The sequence below is a fragment of the Rhamphochromis sp. 'chilingali' genome (genome assembly GCF_963969265.1).
Source record: "Rhamphochromis sp. 'chilingali' genome assembly, chromosome: 1".
Classification (NCBI taxonomy): Eukaryota; Metazoa; Chordata; class Actinopteri; order Cichliformes; family Cichlidae; genus Rhamphochromis; species Rhamphochromis sp. 'chilingali'.
In genome coordinates this window covers 1,351,584-1,368,968 of record NC_137929.1, presented here as the reverse complement: position 1 = coordinate 1,368,968, position 17,385 = coordinate 1,351,584, and the positions used below count along the sequence as shown (strand labels likewise).

The 17,385-nt window shown below is 42.2% G+C and overlaps 1 long non-coding RNA gene across 2 annotated transcripts; it reads left to right on the top strand.

The window, feature by feature from the left end:
- Positions 1-2,511: 2,511 nt before the first annotated feature.
- Positions 2,512-5,487, top strand: LOC308399255. Of its 2 annotated transcripts, XR_013972095.1 has the most exons (3): positions 2,512-3,223; positions 3,514-4,279; positions 4,618-5,487. It is a non-coding gene; the product is annotated as an uncharacterized lncRNA (long non-coding RNA). The 2 variants fall into 2 exon arrangements; XR_013972096.1 differs by lacking the exon at positions 2,512-3,223 and having other exon boundaries at positions 3,230-4,279.
- Positions 5,488-17,385: the final 11,898 nt, after the last annotated feature.

The window sequence follows — 17,385 nt, the reverse complement described above, 5'->3', positions numbered from 1 at the left end:
TGTTTGCAGCGCTGTGAGCCAGAACAGCGAGAGAAAAATCTGCAACAGTGACGAGCCGAATGCTTACGTGAATCGCAGCAGCTGCACATGTGCTACGCTGAATTAGAGGATATCTTTGCTCTGGATTTCTATTTCTACTTTTTCATTTCTATACGATTCTTCTTGCATCTAAACAAAGATGATTCAATTTGCTAAATGTTGATGGCTCTTCGTGCTCAGGTGTAAATGAGACGTAATATTTGCTCTTGGTTTGGTTCTCCTGTACAGAACCTTGCAGTACAACAGAAACCTAAAAACATTATTTGTAGTTGTTATTCTTAGTTGTTCTGCTGCCTAAATACCACAGGGTCTGATTATGAAGTTATTGAGCTGCACATACGTTACGACCTGCTTAAGTTCGAGGTCACAGCGTCTGTAGAGCAGCTGGAACATAATGAAGTCTACAAGGTTAAAGTTTTCTCTTCAGTTATTGTTCTTTCTGCTGCTTGGTTTGATGGATCTGAGAGCTTTTGTTTTTATTATTGTTATTATAATTATCATTAATATTTTACTCTCTAGAAGCTTTAAAATAGTGTTTGTGTTTGAAAAAATTGATTTAAGAATTGAACAGAAACATCTGTCCTTCTGAAAATCGCCCAAAGGCACGGAGACAAAGTCAAAGGATGCAACCTGTAACTTTCTCTTCCTTCATGTCAGGACCATCATCCATGATTTATATAAAATGCATATAGCAACAGTAGCACTTTAGTTTGGACTTTATGATTTCTGTAACTGGAAAATATTATTTTGTTTAAAGACAGAAGTGACCGCATAGTTGCAACATCAAAGGGAAATATTAATTAATTAGCATCAAGTATATTTGTTGCTTAAGCGTTTGCACTATAACTTAAGTAGGATTATAACTTTTAAGGAAGGAAAGATTTCAGATATTCAGTTCACTGTTTCAGTTATTTTATATGAAATTAAAACATTTACGTTGGTCAAATATGATGCTCTAAATCAAATAAAAGTTTGAAAATAAATGATGTATTTTTAAATGCTGCAACAAATGTTCACAAAAAGTAACTATAATTAAAACCAGTTAAACAAAATCAAATGTTTGAATCATGCTTAACCAAATGCCAGGCTGGAGAGCTGAACCTAAAGTATACGTAGAAAGATTTCAACATCTGAGCAGTTTTTAATGTTTTTATCACATATAAATGTCACAGCAGTGGGTCCTGGCCCAATGCTTTGTGTTTTTGCTTTTCTTTGACTCTTGTTTTTCTTGGTTTTTGTTCTTCTTATTTATCAGGCTCTCAGTAATCTTAGTTCTCCCTCCCTCAGTGTTCATTTCAGCCTGTGTTTAGTTTCTGTTCCCGTGTCCCACGTTTCATCGTTTCATGTCGAGTCAGCCCTGTCTCTCTGTTTCCTGTGTCTCCCCAGTCAGCCCCGCCTCCCTCGGGCACTCATGTGTGATACAGAGTAATAAACCTGACTACATTTGCTACACTCTCTTTATTACCTGTTACTTTAAAATTCATACACTAATTATGTCTGCCCATCTCTCTAATGTGAAGGTCAAAGGTCAACATCCCAGTGACATAAGAATAATCCCAAAGGGGCAAAGGCAGCGGTTAATTTAGCACATTTAGCATTAAGGGTACAGCAAGGATATACTTTTACTTATTGTGGCAGGGGTGTGGTCTCTGGCCTGCTGCAGTGGAGGCTGGTGGCGGGACGTTGGACGGCACAGGTGAGGGTGATGGAGCTCATGACTCTCCCCTTTATAGTGACGGAGGAGACTGGCGTGGGGGAAGCGTGTAGTGGAGGAAGCCGAGGAGAGAGCTGGTTTCTGGCTACAAAGACAGCGTCAAACCAGAAAAGATTGCTCGTGGTCAAATGTCAAAGGAGCTTGCAAAGAAAAGCGTCTGGACTTCTTTAAGTTGCTTGAAGACGTTTCACCTCTCATCCGAGAAGCTTCTTCAGTTCTAAGGTCAAATGGTGGAGAGTCCCAGATATAAACCTAGTGGGAGTGACCCCCCACAGAGGGACAAAAGGACCCCCTGATGATCCTCTAATCGCCTGAGCCAAGGTGTGAAACTGGGTGTGGGTCCCAATCAGCCAGAGTTTCGGGTGTGTTCATTGTGAAACCTGGCCCCACCTTATCATGCGAATTCCTGAGGTCAGATGGCCCAGGATGTGAGTGGGCGTTAAGGCGTCTGGGAAGGATCTCAAAACTGGATTATAGATGGCAGAGAGTTGGTGTCGTAAACCCCGCCTCTGTTCAAAGATGGTCGCTCACAGTGGACATAGATGCTTCCTTCACTCCTCTTTCAAACCATCTGTCCTCTCTGTCCAAAATGTGAACATTGGCATCCTCAAAAGAGTGTCCTTTATCCTTAAGATGCAGATGGACTGCTGAGTCTTGTCCTGTGGAGGTGGCTCTTCTGTGTTGTGCCATGCGCTTGTGAAGTGGCTGTTTGGTCTCTCCAATGTAGAGGTCTGGTCATCCCTCGCTGCACTGTACAGCACACACCACATTGTTAAGTCTGTGTTTTGGAGTTTTGTCTTTCGGGTGAACCAGTTTGTGTCTGAGCGTGTTGCTGGGTCTGAAATGCACCGGGATGTCATGCTTGGAGAAAACTCTCCTGAGTTTTTCTGATACACCGGCTACATAGGGGATGGCAATGTTGTTGCGTCTGTCCTTCTTATCCTCCCTCGCTGGTGTCTGATCTTCTTTTCTGTGCCTCTTTTCTGACTTTAAAGTCAGCAAAGAGGCTCCTTTGACTATGATGACCTGGATGACTGAGAACCTTCACAGACACTTGTGGTCAAATAATGTGTCAATCACCTGTGAATCAAACTGTGTGTGGCTCAGTTCATGTCACAGTGTTGTTTAGTATATCTTCACTTGTCTCACTCTCCTTCTGTTCTGTCCATCAGGACGATCCTCAGCGCTTACAAAGATCCTCCATCGATGTTGTAACTGTTGGCATGATGACATTGTATATAATTTGGATTATTTCTTTATCTTGTCAAGATCCATGTCATGATTTTAAATTGTTTAAGCTGTACATTACTGTTTGTTTTTTGTAGTCAACGTTTTGGTGCTTTGTGCTTTTATTTTGAAAGTCAAGTTCGCTTACAAGTTGCGCTAGTTTCCTTTTTGGGTAGAACGAAGAAAACACCAGCGCTGTTTTCTTCGTTCACCAGCGCTCGCTACACCTCCATCTACCAGAAGGTGAGTGTACTCCTTTGTACTCAGATTAACATTTTACTTCTTAAAATACATTTTCATATATGAGCTTTCTATTATTTCATGGGCCATTTAATCAATATTAAAATTACAAGCATATCAACAAAGGTGAAGCTGGTTTTTTCCACTTGCTGTCACACAGTCATGGAGGAATACAATAAATACATAATCAGTCATAGATCCTGAACAATGACATTAAAAGAAAGTCTGTGGCTCTAAAAACTAAACAGTATAAAGACATGCTCCAAGCTGCTGTTTCTCTCCTACTCCTCTAGGTTTTCCACTGTCGGCCATCCAGCGATGCTGGAGGGCTACCTGGCCAATGCTGGCCTACACAAAGAGGTCCCGGCTCGGAGGAGCTGAAGAAGATCCTTGCCTTCCTCGTCAGTTTCCTCTTCAGTTCCTATCCCAACAAAACCTTCTTGCACCTATTAGCTCCAAAGAGGCTATGGTGCCCGTGGAGGTCTGGACCTGAGGCCTGTGCTCATCACGTGGATAGAAAACACTCTGACACCATTTTGGAGGTCTGATGGGACTCTGACCAAAACACAGATGAAATAAAACTTGTGGCTGGAGCTTTTAAAATGACTTTTTCACCTCATAGATTAATGCTCATGATTGCATGTTAGCAAGACAGCATCTCCCCAAGGTGAAACTCTCAGGAGACATTTACTCTTAAACTGTAATCTGGTTGAGACTACTTGAGGAGATCTTAGTAGCGAGTATGTGGATTTAGTCTCTTCACCAACAGCAGACAGACCCATGCCAAGAAAGCAGACATGTTCTCAAAGAAAGCCGAGAGCAGAGATTGGAAAAAGCTAAAAAGAAAAAGCTGCAGCTTCAGACGACTATCTGCCTGTAAGGCTGAAAAAGTCCAGTTACGCTCTATTTTGGAAAAGCTCCCAGTTTTGGTAACCTGGACTTTTATTTCCCCTCTTCTGCTACAGATGTTGACTGTGACCTCAGAGGCCAACTGGACCACACAGCTGCAGCAGGAGTGAGGGAGAGGAGTCTTCATCCAGCTTCAAAGAAAACATCCAGGTAAAGTGACGTGGATCAGCGGATAAAGCCGTCTCCACTTTCAAAGGAGATCCTCTGAGAGAGAGACTCTCTGAGCCATTTTAGCCTCAAATTATAGGACTTTATAGTACAGCAACACTTTTAAAGGACAAAAATAACATAAACTGTGACTGTAACACAAACAAAGTATTGCATGTGTTTTTAAAACTGTTCCTCCGATGGGCAGGATATCACTATTAGACTGTCCCACCAGCCAACTTCAACAAGAGACCACAGCAGCATTCAGTGATCAGCACAGATGTTCCTCTAACACTCAGCATCTGATCCCTGTTGGTCTGTGTGCTTCTGCTTTTGCTCAGTTAGAAACCCTGCAGCAACCCGACCCAAAACTGTGTCTTCTTGTTGGCCTCAACGTTGAAGTGTCAAACGTCCAACATCTGGAAAGGAAACCACGCCAGTGTACTGTGATGTTTCACCAACATGTGGCAGACGCTGGTCCTGCCTTTCATGCTGACATCAGCAGAGAGCCCCGCCTACCTCAAAGCCTCCCCTGTCATGTATTGATCAGGATGATTATGAAGATGAGCGAGTGCAAATAAGACTGTAAAAGTCCACGAGCAGAATGTTTGGATGCTTTCTAATGATTCATGAATATCATGAGAGTGTTTGTGTGTTTTGTCTTTTCTTTGCTGACGTTTGTTACTAACAAAGACAATTTACGCTCTGTGTGTGTTTTCATCCTTACCAGCCGCACTCTAACTGCAATGAAGGAAACAAACTGTAGAAATGGTCGACTCAGTGACTTCATAAAATATTGAAGTGGTTCAGGTAGAGCCAGTTTTTAAATGACCATGAACACTGAGCGTATTGTATCTGTACAGCATGTTTTTCTATTAGACAGATTTGTAACAGAGGCCTTGCTCTCAGTAAGTTTGAAATCCTTTTCTGATTTATTTTGTAATCTCTGATCTTTGTGTATCCTGCTCAGTTTGCATGCTGCCTGTAGGAGTTTCTGTCTTTGTATTTGAAGAGAATTCATTGAATATACTCAGCTGCTTCCCTTTGGTGCCTCACACATCACTGAAGTTTTTCAGTGTCCAGTTATTTGTTTTTAATAGCTGTTTGAATTCTCTGTATGTTTGACCCTGTAGACTGTTTAATGGACTGCTCGTCTTCCTGTTTGTAACCACTGCCTGTTTAGGACTAAAGATTTGGATTTTTGACTTTAACACAGCCTCTGCGTGTCGTCCCTTTGTGTCCTCGTCCTCTGTGAATGTGTCACAGATGTTTCCATGATAATAACACAGCTTTCCCACAGTGGCTTGCAGCAGCATTTATTCACAGCACATTTGAGAAAGGTTCAGATTAACTCGATGAGTTTATATTCAGAATGATTCTGACAGTGGGCCACTGTGAATTGTGATCTTTCATCAGGTCAATGTTTAAGTTCAGTATTTCAAAGCAGGAGCTATGAACAGTCATCATGTTGGCATTAGAATTATTATTATTAATCATTATTAATAATGTCGTTACTCATGTATAACTTTGATTAGTATACATGAATTTTATCAATAGTAAAAATAATGAATAATTCATGTATAACTTTTATTGTGTTTTGTATATTAATTATATTTAAATAGAGATGTTGACCCTGTCTCTACAGTAGCATCAGTGTAACATACATTATTGGTCCAAGCTGTCATAAATGGGGAGCCTGATCCTTTATTATGAAAACATGACGAGTATTTTTCTTGTCAGTTGGGAAGAAGTTGGTCTTTTTTTCCTTCTTTTTGCTCAGTTTGTCTTTTCTTTGATAATTGAAACTCTGATCAAACCTACTCATGTTCACAGCATGTAAAAGCAGCTGACAGTCCGTGGCATTGTTGTTTGTAGAGGTGCAGTGTAGTGGGAGCATAAATCAAAAGAAAACAGTAACATTTATGTAATAAAACATCTGAATGAAAATGAACAGGCCCTTTATGAACTTCAAAGGGATCTGAAAACAACACTTTTTAAAAGAGTATCTTGGGGTGTAGGTGGTCAAAATAGAAAACTGAGCTGAGACTCTAAGTTCAATCCATCCATTGGTTTTTACTTAGGAGGAAGAAATGTCAGGCTGGTGCAGGCTGGTTAGGTGCATGTGGTTATCTTTACCTAAATGAGTTCACTTTGTGGCTGCCAGGTTGGGCAGAAGTACCTGTCCCCTGTTAGGCTTAGTTAGGCTGTTCTCTTCTAATCAGACAAATAAGGCGATGACTTTCTGCGAACAGTATTTCTTATAACTCAGCAGTATAATGCATCATAAAACAATATCATTCATTCACAATAAATCAGCAGTCTAATGCAAATCAGTTTAATAAATGCAATAGTTATTACCTTTAGGTTATTAACTTTAAACCTTTAGGAGAGCCGTCTCTGTGCTGTGGTTCACCCTAAAACCAGACTGGAATATCTCCAGGATCTGTCTATCATTCAGAAAATCAGTAATCTGAGTAAAAACAAGTTTTTCTAAGACTTTACTTAAAAATGGTAAGTTGGATACAGGTCTGTAGTTATTAAAATCATTACAATCCAAATTGCTCTTCTTTAGAAGGGGCCTCACCACCGCCGTTTTAAAGGCAGCAGGGAAGACACCCAACTGAAGAGAGCAATTCATCATGCATAAAAGCTCAGCCTCAAAAAATCCATAAAGTGTTTTAAGGAGTGAAGAAGGGATTGGATCTAAAAGACATGTGGTGGGTCTCACTGTGGAGAAAACTTTCTGCAGGTTCTCAGCATTAACCAGGACAAAGCTGTCCAGTGTCTCCTCAGGTACAATCGAGCCCTCAGATGTGTTTAAAATCATATCGCGATTAGATAAAATATCAGATCTGATGGCGCTGATCTTTCCCCTGAAGTGGTCTGCAAACTGCTCACAGAGCGAGTCTGTGGGGGTTCTTTGGGAGCTTTTAAAATCAGGGTTAAATAAATGATCTATAGTGGAAAAGAGGACCTTGGGATTATTTTTGTTTTTACTGATTATTTTGGCGAAGTATGAATTTCTTGACTTCCTTAGTGTATTATTGTACATTTTAAGTTGCTCGCAAAATATTTGATGGTTGATATTATTTTTATTTTTCCTCCATCTCCTTTCTGCTGCCCTGCAATTTCTTTTGAGTTTTTTGACTTCTTCGTTTCTCCAGGGTGATGCATGTTTTACGTTAATCTTTTTGGTGGTGAGTGGAGCAACGGAGTCAAGGCTTTTCTTCAGTTTGCTGTTGAAATGATTAAAAATCAAATCGCAGGGTGCAGGTAAAATCACAGGGGGGCATTTGACTAAAACCCTGGTGAAATTTGCAGCCACTTCAGAGGTTAGAGAGCGCCTCCTCACAGGTCGCACCGAGGTCTCCCGCTGAATAAAACCGGTGATGTTAAAAAACACACAGTAGTGGTCAGAGACAGCCAAGTCAACAACAGAGGACACGCTGGTGGACAGCCCATGGGTGATGACCAGGTCCAGAGTGTGTCCTCTGTTGTGAGTCGGCTGCGTGACGTGCTGGATAAAATCCAAACAGTGAAGAATGTTTAAGAATTCTTTTGCTGCAGGGTCAGAAGGATTATCTATGTGCAGGTTAAAATCACCGGTTAAAATTATCATATTATATTTTGAGTGTATGTTTGTTAAAAATTCAGAGAATTCCTTGATAAAAGCAGCGCTGTCTTTAGGTGGTCTGTAAACTGTGACAGATAAAACTGGAGGGCTGCTGAAAACAATAGCGTGGAATTCAAAAGTGGTAAAATGATCAAATAAAATTTGTTTGGTGGTGAGTGTGTTGTTGGCTAAAGATGCAGTCCCACCACCTCTCTTACCACTTCTAATAGAAAAAGAGAAATTAAAATTTGGTGGGGAGGCCTCAGTGAGAACAACTGGTGCATCCGAACCCAGCCATGTTTCAGTTAAAAATAAACAGTCAAGTTTATTATCTAAAATTAAATCATTAATAATAAAAGACTTGTTCCACAGAGAGCGGACATTTAAAAGTGCCATACTGATTGAGACTGGTGGATTTTTGACAATAGAGTTGAATGGATGTTGATATTTTTGAAGAGGCCGGAGGTTATTAATGTTTTTGGAGTTACTAGATTTATGATAATTCTGTTGCTCTCTGTTTGTGATTATGACGGGTATTGTGTTGACTGTGGGAGAGAGAGGTCCTAGTCCAGAGTTTTGTGTATTACTGTTAAAAGTGGAACAAATATAGGAGCTGGGACCAGGGGGACATCAGTCAGTAGCAGACGGATCAGCAGGTAATGTCAGTTTGGGGTAGTGACAGGGCGATGTGCGGCAGTGCTGTACGCCAAATGCCAAATTGGCGGACAGCAAACGGCGTCCCCAGGCGTTGAGGTGGAGCCCGTCTGCCCCAAAAAGATGCCTCCTCTCCCAGAAGGCATCAAAGTTGTTAATAAAACCCAAGCCGTGGGAGACACAGGCGGAGGAAAGCCAGGTGTTAAGGCTGAGCAGCCGGCTGAAACGGCCTATCCCTCTGCCACAGGTGGGGGTGGGCCCAGAGATAAAAGCACTCACCTGCAACTGACCAAGGAGGCTGAAGAGTTGGAGGAAGTCCAACTTCAGCAGCTCAGATTGCTGTTTGGGGATGTCATTGGTGCCGATGTGGATGATGAGCCGGTTAACCTGTGGGTGGGATGCCAGAATGTTGGGAATTCTGTCCACTATGTCAACAACAGTGGCTCCCGGGAACGACAGCGTGAGCGCCCCCCTCATCCGCACGTTCCTGATGATGGAATCCCCGAGGACCAGCGTGGAGAGAGGAGGTGCCACCGGGGGCTGCTGGCCATCTGAGACGCCCGCGCCGCGACGCCGGAGGTGTTCAGATGGAGATGCGCCAGCCGGACTGCGTGAGTGACTCCCAGGTTTAGCTCTGACTCTACGCTCTGCTGAATCCTTTGAACCTGCTGATCAGTAAAGCTCTACGTGCTGCAGCAGATTGACCTCATCTGTGTTCACAGGTGTGGACCTCAGCGCTGAGGTGCAGGAGACTTTCATTCAGTTCTCCCTGCAAACAGCATCCAGCCTGGAAATACTGTCATCTTTCCCACAAATGGTGCTCTTATCTCAGAGAAGAAGTCTGATGTAAATAACTGCAATCAGCAGTGATGTTCTGCACAGATCACTTTTCCATTTTGCTCTCTAGATGAGTCCCAGCTGCCTGACCTTGTGTCCAGGTGATCGTCTCACTGAGGAGCTTTTGTTCTGAAAATCTCACGTCCATCACCTGTTTCCTTTTTACTATCTCTGCTCTTTCTTTATTCACAATGCTCATAATATCACACAATTATATTCATCACCTGCATGTTTTTATCCAGCTGCTGTTAGAACCAAACAAATAAAAAGGATGAAAAGCCTGAAATCCTTTGATTTATTACATTTGAAACAAATATGAGAGCATCCCTAACAGCACAGCTGAGACCTTTGTTTTAATCAAGCCTTTGTATCGACACACTTGTAAAGATTCATATACAAAACATAATAGAATAAATCAATATAAAATACACATAATCACAAAAATGCAGCCATGTTGTGAGTTTGCATCTAAAACATGCATGTTTCCCTTTGTACAGGCAGATTTACAGCAGACAAAGCAACACGCTGATCGACTTTGACCGCTGCAAAAACAAAATACCCACCAAGTCTGAAGTCGATCAGAGGAACTGTTGACAGACTGACAGACATACAGATGCTTGATTCATTAGTGCGATTAAATGTTCTTCTTTAGCAGCATCACTTCATGTGTTTGTGTTCCAGGAATAAAGGTCTGTTTAAACTGGACGTCTCCTCAGCATCACTCGTGCTGTCATGGTTTCAAAGCTGTGCAGAAAGAATCTGAGGGATGATACAGAGGTGACCAAAGTTACAAACATCCAGCTGTGCTGCAAATGTTTGCAGAGCTCCAAACTCTTTGGCTTTCTGCAGAGCAAGTATGGAAGAAGCACCTGAGCTAACTTCAGTTTAGACGATATGAGGAAAAATGCTGCTTCCCAAAGTTTCCTACAAGTATCCAGTTTATATTTAGAGAAGCGAAGGCTCTTTATCCTGACAACTACTCCCTGGTGGATCCCTGTCCTGTGACAGCAGCAAAGACTGTGTATCAGTATCATCAAAGCCACTTCAATAACCAGTGTTTAAAGCTCTCTAGCAGATGGACTTCAGTGGCAGCAGCCTCTGTCTGCTGTGTACAGAAGGTTCTCTGATGAAGCACACAGCAGATGCTGCACTACAACAGCAGCAGCAGCTCAGCTTCAGTTTGCTTCGACGCCCTTTTTGACCTGTGAAACAGCAGAAAATGAAACATTTCAACACCCGTTTGTTAGCGTGAGCTATTCTGCTGTTTTTCATCATTTCACAGGTGAAATAAAATCACATTTACTTCCTGTAGGAGTGATCGTGTCCAGCCTGACTGAGACCATGTGCTCCATCCTGCACAGGTAATAAACCTCTGACATGAAGGGCTGTCAAGTAGTTTTAGACAAATGGGGGTAAAAGATGTTAAAAGCTTAAAGAGAAACTACATTTTCTAAGAACTGTCTGACGTTCACCTCTCACACAGTGGATACGATTCTGCCGCTGCAGGAATAATCTTTGTGCTTATGAAACTGTCCATGTGTTTGCAGAAAATGTCACATGTTCAAAGCCATCCCAGCACCTGGGGTTTGTATAAGTGCAGCTGCTGGTGGGGAGATAGTCTCACTCTTCTATATAAAGAGTCAGCAGGCAGCAGATCTTCATCTGTGATCTCCTCCATCATCACGTCTTCACTCTTCAGCAGCTATGGCTTCACTTCGTGCCCTTCTGGGAGTGGTGCTGTGCTCCTCATGGTTTCTGCTTCTGCCTCAGGCGGACTTTGATTTACAGAGTCATCCATAATATTTTTTATTTTTTATTTTACTGCCCATCTATTTTCATACAAATGTCTCCGTCTTATGGAAAAGGGGTGGAGCTTATCCAACGAGGACAGGCAGGGCCCCCCCAGACAGTTTAGCAGTCTATACAGGAGGCTGACCTTTGCAACATGTACTTCTATAATGACTTCACCATTTAGGTTATTTGGTTATGTTTCACCCTGGATTTTGTGTGATAATATTTATTTTGTCCACTGATTTAAAAACAACAAACTATATGAATATAAAACAGAGTGAACAACAAAACATCAGCTTTGGAAACTTTGATGTAAAATTCTGCAGTTGTTTTCTCAGATATAGCATAAATCAAACTAACATACATCAGTGTATTATTAATGTGCACACACACACACACACACACACACACACACACACACACACACACACACACACACACACACACACACACACACACACACGTGTTACAATAAACAGCTCTTATGCTTCTGTATGATTCTCAGTGCTTTCCATTTGCGTGTCCACAGGTTGCTGTAAGTGGTGCTTGACTGCAGTTTGCTCTCATTTCAAGTGGTTTGCTGTCACAAAGCCAACAGGAAGTCCGGCCATGGTTGAGCCAACTGAAGATGGGTTGAAGGTGGCGTCCTCGTTTCCTCTGTGAGTGCGAGAGGACAGACAAAGCAAACACCGTTTGGACAGCATTAAAATATTTACACTGATGATTAATGCTGTGTCTTTGCACCTGTAGCGATACACGTTGGAAAATGGAGACTTTAGCCACCAAGACTGACGTGCCTGGAAACTTCCCTGTGAGTACGCCCACAAAGACAGGAAACAGTTTAGCCACCGCGGTTAATCCTCCATCATCATCATCCAGTATTTTTCACATCTTTTCTTCTGCTGTTTCCCTTGTTGTCAGTCACGGGGTTTGTGACTGAAATGCGTGTGGTCGACGGGAAGCCTGACGAGTACGGCCTGAATCATTCCATCAACACCGGACGGAGTGAAACCTTTGTTGAAAACAGATTATATGGTAACGTTGCATTTAGCTTCAGTAAACTGTGAAGTTACAGCAGCAGATTTACATCACGTGGCTTCACAGGAAGTAGTCTGGACCTCAGCGCTGAGGTTCAAGCAGCTCTGCTTGCAGACGGCATCCTTCCTGAAAATGTTCTTCATCTTCCTCAAACCAGAACTTTTACATTGGTGCTGAAGTTCTATATAAAAACAGCCTGAAATACAAAGTGATGTTGTGCACTGATTACCTCACACTCTCCATGTTTCCTTCTACAGAGGAGTGTCCGCCTGAGTGTTTTGTCTGATCTGTTGTTGATCGTCTCATTGACACTGCATGCAGATCTGACACCAGGGCTGGACTGGGACAAAAAATGGTCCCGGGCATTTTGACTGGAGACCGGCCCCCCAGGTATTAAAGGAAAAACCATGAAGCCTTTGAATGAAAACAAACGCTGTTGTCACAGTGATGGACGCTGTCTTGTTGGTATACATGCATCAGTCTAATAAACTTAAACCTGCACCATCCTCCCTGTCCTGGTATTCTAAACAGGAAGTAGACTGTTGGTCGAGTTAACCTCCTGAACATCTACAACACACGGTGGAAACCTGACATTAAGACAGAGACTAGAGGTGAGACATGATCATTGCTGATTACTGATGACAGATTTAGATATGTTTTCATAAACCTTTCATTTGCCACATCAATAAACAGCACGGCAGGGCAAAATATGTTTTCTAACATGGCAACCTTTAAAAAGTGAAAGGAGACAGAAAGACAGCTGAGAAAGAATCAAACTGACTTTTTGATGCATTTTACACACAGTACTGGTGCAGAATCTAGAAAATGTGGGAAACACTGGCATCATATGCAGTACTTACTTCTGAAGAAATTATGATGGGACCCTAAAAAATGACTATGTACAATAATGGATTTCTATACATTTTACATCAGATGAAAACGTTTTTTGTAAGATTCAGATAATTATTTATTAAAAGTGAGACATTTTAAATGAGAACAAGAAAGAAAAGTATGTCTTTGTGCCCCCCTCTCCCTGTTAATGCCCTACCTGCCCCCCTGGCAACACTTTGCTAGACCCGCCCCTGCACAGTTACCAGCTGTCAGCTACACAAAAAGGATCCTGGTGTTATTTGTCTCTCAGAAACAGTTCATAACTTCAACTCATTTTTGTTTTGTCATGTTTTGTTCTTTACATTGTCTTTCTTCTATATAATTGTTAAACATTTAATAAATATGTCTACAAAAAGATTTTAAAAATCAGACATTTCACACAGACACCCAAATGATTTCTGACTGATGAAGGGGGCTGAAGGTGCCCTGCTCTTGCCCAGCTTCTGCTGCTCTCTCCCTGCTCACTGTCAGCAGCTGGCAGCCTCGGTCCTGCCTGAGACTCTTCATCTATCAGTGCCAAAGAATATGGGAAATAGCAACGCACAACATGCACATTACAAAACAAGCACATGAATCAGCATTACATTCATTAGTGAAGTGCTGACGTTCGTTCCTAAACTTTGGGCCTTAATTAACATCACTGTGAACTAATGTTTGCTTTGCTTCTTAACCAGTGAAGCAGCGAGGGGCTTTCTGAGGTTCCTGCTCGTAAATGCCCAAAATGAGTCGAGTATTTCTCTGCAACTACAAACTCTGCTTTCATCAGAGGTGTAAATATTACAGCACTGTGTCAGAGTCACTGAGGCTGGAACACAGAAAAAGGAAGTAGATGTATTTATTTTTAGGCTTTATTGCCTGGAACCACTTTAAAAATACGCTTTGGGTCACAATTAACTCCAGAAAACCAGGAATCCACATATGAACATTATCTGTGCAGAGATTTATGCTTCTGAAGGTAAACAGTGAAAACTTGCAGCACTAAATGCACAGATAGCCAGGCGTTTCACATTTTGGGACCATCTGCCAGTTTTCATTTCTTAGGTATTGAAGAGCAGAAATGATTGAATTTTATTTACATGCTTAAAAATGTTTGCTTTTGAATATTATTTGAAGAATTACCCACACACTCAGGCACTGTGGGCCTGTTTCCCTTTGCACAACCGAGTGTTGGAAACGGGCCTTTTCTCTTTAAACTCTGAGGGGCTGTAACTTTGGCTTCTATTGGCAGATTTGCATGATTGACCCTCTTTTTAAAATAGTTTTAGCCAAGAGAATCAAGCTAACATCACTGTTTTTACGTCAGCTCACGTCACACGAGCTGTTTCAAGAAAAGTCCTCCTGTCACACAGCAATGCCTACATGAATCACACCACTCTGCTTAAATAATAATAATAATGTTTAGTGAAGCAGGTGAAGCAAAGGGCTGCTTTTAATAGGCTGGGAGACCCAGGTGTGCTGCTTTAGCTGCTGAGCCTCTCATGCTAGCCTCCATCTATAAGCTGGGATCACAGGAGCACTGCAGTCCTGACTAGATCAAGGATTGTTATTCATGCAGGTGACAAAAGTTTACATTCACAGAGTCATAGGATTGAGCGTGGTTTGAAAAGCAGCTAGAGAGATAATACCATACAGCTTATGACAAAATTTGATCCGAAGTGATTGATGGCCCTAATCACGACCTTTTGACCTCCCCCCCTCCCCCCGGAAGCGTGTAATGAGCGTGACGAATCGCATCCGGAGAAGGGGGGGTGAACCCCGGAAGCGCGCCATCTGTTGCTAACCGTGTCGAATTGCATCCTGAGAAGGGAGGGGGGAAACCTCCGGAAGCGCGTCATCTGTTGCTAAGCGTGTCGAATTGCATCCTGAGAAGGGAGGGGGGAAACCTCCGGAAGCGCGTCATCTGTTGTTGGGAAAAAAAAAGTTTTTAGAGGGAGGGGGAAACCTCCGGAAGCGCGCCATCTGTTGGAGGGGAATAAAAAAGCAGAGAGGTGGAGTCCGTCACAATTTCTAAGGCACAGACACAAGATGGATTTCCTTCTGCAGCCCCGCAGCGTTCCTGTGTCCGATGAGATCTGCTCTCCCAAAGAAGAAGGCTTTGAATATGACATATTCAAATACAGCATATTTACTATGGAAGGCCTCGATCCGGACCTTATGACCCTACCGGAAATACTCCGGAAGTGTCTAGTCATTTTCAGACCTGATGCGTCATGTTCCCTAAGCACAGCGGTGATGCAGCAGATGATTCCGTGATGTATAGAGAGACAGAGCGGATGTAATTTTACTTTCTTAAGCTGCACCGGCGTTTGTAATGGAAATAAAGAGTGACTTCCTGTAGAGATTTCAATAGTATTTTATTTTCCTATAATACAGACGCTGTAAAAAAAAACCTTTAAGATACACCATAGCTTGTGATGAAAAGAAGAACTTTCTATCCGCTTGTAACCTACAGGCTGTCTATGTGTAAAAAACGAATAACTATCCCTTAGTGAATACTACTTTTCCTTTTGAGAGACTGAAAAACAAACCATAATTGCAGCGACAGGCGATCTTGTTTCACACACACACACACACCCACACACACACACACACACACACACACACACACACACACACACACACACCCACACACACCCCGCGGGCCGAGGAGGAGTTTTTTTCTTCAATACTTTAACAATAAGTTTTCTCAATAGATAGAAAATGATGACGCTGAGGAGTCAACATCCGATATTATCATTGCTTGTAACCCGGTAAATAATTTCGTACATCTCCCCATAAAACAAGTCTTAGTGGAAAAAAGCTCATATTCAAATAAGTTTATTAAAGCACCCCCCTCTGTGGGAAAGAGTCAACCATGAGGCGAGTTTTGTCAACAGCAAGAACAAGGTCAGACAACTGTTGCCCATTTGGTAAAACAAATACCCGTCTCAAAGTCATATTTTACCGTTGCAGAATGTGGAAAACAGACGGCGTTCGCAAGAAGGCAATCAAAAAAAAAACAACCCTCTCTAACTATCGGTATTGTCAAGAGAAAGATGCGAAAAACAGATGCTTCGCTAGACTAGGATAAAATGAGAGAAGAAACGGGAGGGGAGTCGATATCTGCTCAGCCCCTACTGTGACAGTTCTACCAATCGCGAGGAAGAATCCGTGAATATTATGTCAGCATTCCGTTCAAACAACGCCGCCGATCAGAGCGCCAGGGCCATCTCGCCAGAACTGTTCGTACCTCACCCCGGTAAGTTTTTTTTTCTTTACGACTTTAAATTATATATCAACAGAGATGTCAATAATTTGATTACTTTCTTTTAGATTTCTACATCAATGATTTCACGCAAGTGGACTACGGTACGATTAAATAAGTATATACCATTTTTTAAATAAGTTTAGATAGACTTGATTTAACCAAACTCTGATACTTACAGAGGCTATTGATAGTGCAGAGAGTAGCAGCAAAAATCCGGCCGTTTTCCGCGGCGAATTAGACGCCATAATCCCCGCAGAACCTCCGCTGCCGCCGCGTCGAAAAGAAGAACGAGAAGACGGCGCTATTTTCGTCTCCGCATACCGGGAGAACCGCGGAGAAAAAAGTTTTAAAACCAAAGGTAAACAATATGATGCATTATCCGCCATTTTGTTGAATAACAGGATGTGACGGAGTAATCCGAGTGTGCTATACCGCCTCTCCCGACCCGGAGCAGATTTTTAAAAAGTTTTGCTTTATTTCTCGACAGAGGTAATCGAGAATATACAGACCCGGCCGCCGCCGCAGCGAAAAGAAGAAGAAGACGACGACGTTATTTTCGTCAACGCATACCCGGAGAACTGCAGGAAAATACCTTTTAAACCAAAAGGTAAACAATATGATGCAATATCCGTCATTTCGATAAATATCAGGATGTGACGGAGTAATCCGAGTGTGCTATACCGCCCCTCCCGACTTGGAGTGGTATAAAGCGTGCTAGAAAGTTTTTATTTATTAAATCTTTCTCTTTTTGTTTTATTTCTCGGCAGCCGAGATTGCGGATATACCTATACAAACCCCCGCTACAGACAATCGCGCGGAGGAGCGAGGTAAATAAAAAGTTTTTTCATTCTCGAAAAATAGGAAGGAGGAGATTGTTTTCTTAAATCTCTTCTGTTTTATTTCTCGGCAGCCGAGATTGCGGATATACCTAACCAATCCCCCGCTACAGACAATCGGGCGGAAGACAATCAGGCGGAGGAGCGAGGTAAATAAAAAGTTTTTTCATTCTCAAAAAATAGGAAGGAGGAGATTGTTTTC